Source organism: Pteropus vampyrus, unplaced genomic scaffold (assembly GCF_000151845.1).
Source record: "Pteropus vampyrus isolate Shadow unplaced genomic scaffold, Pvam_2.0 Scaffold124, whole genome shotgun sequence".
NCBI classification, from domain to species: Eukaryota; Metazoa; Chordata; class Mammalia; order Chiroptera; family Pteropodidae; genus Pteropus; species Pteropus vampyrus.
The window spans coordinates 1731504-1737144 of record NW_011888905.1 but is presented as its reverse complement, the minus strand read 5'-3'; the positions used below and the strand labels follow the sequence as shown (position 1 = coordinate 1737144).

The 5641-nt window shown below is 44.4% G+C and overlaps 1 protein-coding gene across 1 annotated transcript in view; it reads right to left on the bottom strand.

The window, feature by feature from the left end:
* The window catches only part of ASH1L (ASH1 like histone lysine methyltransferase), a 106031-nt gene extending 102236 nt beyond the window's left edge, over positions 1 to 3795 (bottom strand). The window contains exon 1 of the mRNA XM_023534302.1: positions 3773 to 3795. The gene's annotated coding sequence lies outside the window, so the exon portion shown is untranslated. The remainder of the gene's footprint in view (positions 1 to 3772) is intronic.
* Between the last annotated feature and the right edge of the window lie 1846 nt (positions 3796 to 5641).

Below are 5641 nucleotides of genomic sequence, written 5' to 3'. Positions count from 1 at the left end.
TCAGTTTGTTCCTTTCCTAGGTGCCCCGCCCCCACTTCCTGTTTGTTAATTTCTAATGTCCATCCTACGTCCTACCTTACTAACGGGGAGCTGATGCCCTGCCCTGTACCTTTTGGGTCAGTTATTAAAAGGAATCTTTTCTAGAATAAAGACAATAATTTACACAAAACAACTGCTTTTCTATTCGCTACACACAATTTTTAAATGTATTACAATTTTGTCTCTCATAATACGTACATTTATAAATGTAAAGTAGAATTTCAGTATTTCTTCCAAAGAACTCAAAGCATTTTTTACCAGTACTTATTCACTTTCAAAACATTCCATAAAAGTGTTCAGGAAAGTATGATTCTCTTCATTTTTAAAAAGGAAAAAACTGAATTTAAGTGACACACGTTACTATAAAATAGAATATCAGTAAGCTGAAGAAGAATGAATCTGAAAACACTGGAAGTATATAATAGAGAAATATCACGTTCCCCTAACTTGATCGAAGAAGAAACAGAACCGCATGCTAAGGGCCCATTCTGTGACTCCACTCGGGCAGCCGAGACTGGACAGTCGTGACTGGCAAACCCCACTTACCGAATTTAAGTGTTTCTAGTAAAGATAAATCCAAATTCGGAAGATACTTCCCAACAAAGAATGCTTTTTATCTGCTCAGCGTAAACTGTGTGAAAAGCAGACCCTACAGCAGCTGCCAGAACGCTGTGCTTCAACCTTCAAAGCAACGTTCTTCGTGAACGATACTCTCTCAGCTTTTGGAAAGATGTCCATATGATCTAGGTTTTCCATCCAGGGGCGAGGATGCCATGTGGTTACACAACTCACTCTGTTTCCTACCACAATACGTTCAATTCAAAACACAGTTCCAAGGAGAAACAGAAGTAAGACTGCAAATCTCTTCCCTCAAAGAGGCGAATTTAACCTTCATTTCACATGCAGCTTTGGGATTTATAGTCTGTTTTCAAATCGCTAAAACAATCAGGAACAGTCTGGTCCAAATTCAAGGGAAACTAAAACACTGTAACATGAAGCTCCTTTGCCTGGATCATTTTAGCTATGAACAAGCCTTTTAGAAAACTGCTAATTAACAGGATGTATACGTTATATCAACGCAAAGTATGACAATCTAAGAACACGCGAGATACCACCTATACATTTACGAAGTCAGTCACAGCTGCTAGTGCTCTAGGGACACCGCTGGTAGCATGACACTCAGCACCTGGGTGAGCGGCACGAGCGTGGAGTCTTCAAACAGGTTCGCATTGCTCGAGCCCGTCCTCACCTCCACGCCGTTTCCTCCATGAAAGGCAGACCGCCACCCGCCCCGCGCCTCCCACGCTAACCTCACATCCAAGTGACAACCCACGGAACCGATAAACAGGAACAAACTCATGTCCACACGGAGCTCTGGCCGGGGCACACGGAAGCGCCGGAGCCACTCCAGCCGCGTGGAGACCGCTCTGCGCGGCCTCCCGATGGCCACCTGACGGCCACCCGACCGGAAGGCTTGGGGAGGGGGCAGAAGACTTGGACAGGACACTGTTTAGCAAGGAAAGAGGAAATCGACTACAAGTTTTGAAGTGCCACAAATAATGAGTCCTTACAATGAGCTCACATTAGTAAGTAAAAATAAAAAATATCTGCGCTTTTCATAAAAAATTTACTGAGCTTCTTGTGCAAAGCTCTACGCTAAATGTTTTACCCAGATTATCTCATTTGAGCCTCACGATCACCATAAAATTAGTTACTATTATTATTCCCTTTTCAGAGATGGAAAAACAGGTTAATAGCCAATAAAAGGTAGAGCCCAGGTCTACGTGGCTCCTCTCAAGTACTACATTATGTGGCCGCCCGAGGACCCATTTTAGTCGCGATCTCGTTCCTCCTCCCGACACACCCGCGTCGCTGCTGTCTGGACCTCTCCCCGGCTTCCGCAAGGACGCGAAGACACGCACGTCCTCCTGGCTCTGCGACCACCTCTCCAGTCGCTCCATCATCTCCTTACGAATTCCTCATTCTTAATCTAACCCTTCACTCATTCAGTAAATATTTCGAGCGCCTCAAAATAGGTTTTGAGAATTGTGACACCCACTGTCGATACAGTCACAAGTAATACGACCACAGTCCTTGGTCTCGGGAACTTCCAATTTTAGAGGGGTGGGCAGACAAACGACTCACCGCATAAATTTATAATTACGACACAATCAACGTGGAGGTCCTACTACATAACGCAGTGAGTAACGGGAGACCGGAGGGACGGGGACCACGGCTGAGAAAACCATTTAACTTTAAGCGAGACCCAGTCTCAGTAGGAAATAGCCAGGCCGAACGTGGAAGCAAAAATCATCTCCAAACAGGGAACAGTAGGTGTAAAGAGCACCCGAGATCGTGAAGACTGACAGTAGATAAACCAAGGGGAACAGCACAAAACAAAACTGGAAAGGTGACTGAGAGCAGCTTGCTCGGGGTCTCGTCGGGCTCCACTGAAGCTCCGAGTAGGGAAGGGACGCGACGTTTCAAGGAAACGTCCCCCAGTCGCTGCGGAAGATGCTTAGAAAGACGAGGAGAGTGGATTCTGAAACACCGGTCGGGACGGGCAGCTGAGGGTGGGAACACCGGAAATAAAGAAAACGGGGTGGCTGAGAGGCACTGCACGGGTCGAACTGGCATGACTTGTCAGTAAGATGTAAGAGGGAGGGAAAGGAAATCTGAAGACCTGAGCGAGCGGGGAACTGAGTGATGGTTCCACGAGACGCTCAACGAACATTTACTGAGCGCCCATGACTAACAGGAACTGGGGTACAGCCGTGCAAGAAACACGAAAATCCCTGCCTTCGCGGGCTGACATTCTAGAAGCTGTTTGCCAGGATGAGACAGAACGGTGAGACCAAGAGTTCGGTAATAAATATGTCAGATTCTAGATGCACGTGAAACACTGAAGCGGAAAGGCCAGGCAGACGGCTGGAAATACACGTCCATGACACGTGCAAGGGGGCGGCGTGGCAGTGTACGAACACGGAGTCAATGAAGTTCTATAAGGTTTTTTATAGCTACGAAAGAAAGGCAATTTCTTATTAACTTTCTCTAACATATAAAAATAACTTTTTGAGTAAGTATACTTATCTAAAATTACCATTGCAGACTGAACCATGCTGGCAGATTTTTAGCTTAAAATAAGTAAAACCTAGCTTGTCTCATCTGTGATAACTCTTTGTTTTTCTTTGTGGTCTTTATTAAAAGGTAGAAACTATAATCATTGCTCTATTTCTCAACATTAAAAAAACATATAAATTAACTATGCAAGACTTTTTAAAATCTGTATCGTGCATTTTAATTTGCTCTTTGAAATTCTCATAGATGACCCTCAGGTTGCTTAGGATGTATCTGTCCGAGTAGCTAAGCAATCAGAGTCCTGCCAGCTGCTCAAGGCAGAAACCTGACGGTTATCCTTGACCCTTCTCACTCCCTATTCCCTACCTTTAACACCAAAACTTGTGAATAGTAAAGGCAGAAACCTGACGGTTATCCTTGACCCTTCTCACTCCCTATTCCCTACCTTTAACACCAAAACTTGTGAATAGTAAAAAATTTTTAATTCTAATTCCACTGCCACGGACTTGTCTGAGAAACTGACCTGCCCGGAACGCAGCGGCGGCTTTCTAACATCGGTCTATGCCCCTTGCCCTCCCCCGGGCCCTTTTCCACGATGCGGCCAGAAATGATCGAACAATCTGAATATGGCGCGGCCCCAGCCCTGGCTTAAGACCTTGGAATTCCTTCATGTTGGTCTTCAGAGAGGGACGCTCCCGATCCTAACCATGACGTGTAACTTCCATCTGCATCACGGTAGGGCCCAGCGGTCGAGGACCCCAGCTCCGGTCCGGATCACACAGGCTCCGCTCCCAGTTCCGCTATGTTCGCTGCGGGCAAGGCACTCAGTCCCCTCATCTGTGAACAGACTGTCGCCAGAGTTCGATGAACTAACATACGCAAAGTACTGAGAACAGCGCTCCGCACACGTACCAGAGCTTACTTTTTTGTTCGTGCTACCTGCCCCGACCTACTACCTCTAGTCTCATCAGTTCCCACTCTGTTAGGAGCAGAGCAGGGGCAAGTGACGACCCAAAAAAGCAAGAACTGATACATGTGTGACACGTGTGTTTGGAGCACCCCTTGGTTCGTCGCGCGTCTCCGTCTCCCTTCCTCTGACACACATCCAATTAGTCCCCCCCCACCCCCCGGGGACTCTCTCCTGCCCCCTTCCCGGATGCCCTCCGCGCACCTCTCCATCTCAGCGTGTAGGTCACGTCGTCAGGGACACACGTGCTAAGCCCCAGATCAGGGGAGAGCTCCCTGGTAAGAGCTTATGGAGCACACTGGTGTCCTAACACTTATCGCCCTAGTAAGTTATATGCTTAATATCCACGTTTAGACCACCTGTTGCACAGGAATAAGAATCCTGAATCCTGTCTGCCTTATTCACTGCTAACTGTGTCCTTAGCAAAGCATGCAGAACATAAAAGATAGTCAATAAATACCTAGTGACTAAATAAACGCATATAACTATATTTTTAATCACGTACCTAGTCTAAAAGATTAGACAAAATAAAAGTATTACAGAATTTGCACGCCTCTTTATTATATAATCTTTACTGTTCTTACACTTTACGAAATAAACACCATGAATATAAACATGTAATTTGCTACCCAAAAGGAAAGGAGTAAGCGGCATCTTAACTGGTTTAAGATGTTTTACCTTAAACCACTGACATCACGAAAGTCACTGGAATCATGAAATGCTATATCTTCATAAAGATACCAATAAACCTTGAACTATGTTCCAAAAGATTTTACACAACGTAATTTATACAACACAGACTACACTTACAAAGTTGGACAAACTAAACTTTTCCACTCAACTACAAACAACCCTTCATTTAACAGACAGTGACAGTCACGAACAATTCCTAACTTCCATACTAATCGCCAATGAATCTAGTTATTTCCATATTTATATACTGTATATATTTCTTAAATTCCATGATGCCACTGATCTCAAGAGGCTTCATGAATTAATGACCACATTTTCAGAAGAAAAAATTTTAAAACCACTGCCATATTATACATAATGATCAATTGTGTTAGTTCCTGATTTCAGAAACACTAAACTAGGAAGAATGTGTCTCATGACCAAAGGAAAACTATTATACCAACAAACTCCTTCTAGAAACTCAGAACAAGAAACACAAATTACAATTAGTAAGCCACAAGAGGAAAACAGGCACAGAAAGCATTCCCAAAGCTAAATCCTGAGGGAAAAAAATCATACCCATCAACTGTCAAATGACAATCCAGTCAAACCTTACTTAGGTCTTCCCACGAAGCAAAATTAACACGGATCAAATATATAACTTTGATTTTGTTTTTAAAAACAGATGGGATGGGGCTGTGGTTGCAAGGAATGTATAGGGACATTGATCTTTATCCCTAGGGAATTCTGAAATGGGAAGCAGAAGTTACATTGGAAAGATTTTCCCTTTAATGAACTGTTACATTTTGACAAGGCTTAGGGGCTGTCAGCTCGGGGCTCCTGCACACGGCTATACGCTAAACAAAGGAGCCACTTCCAAGAGGG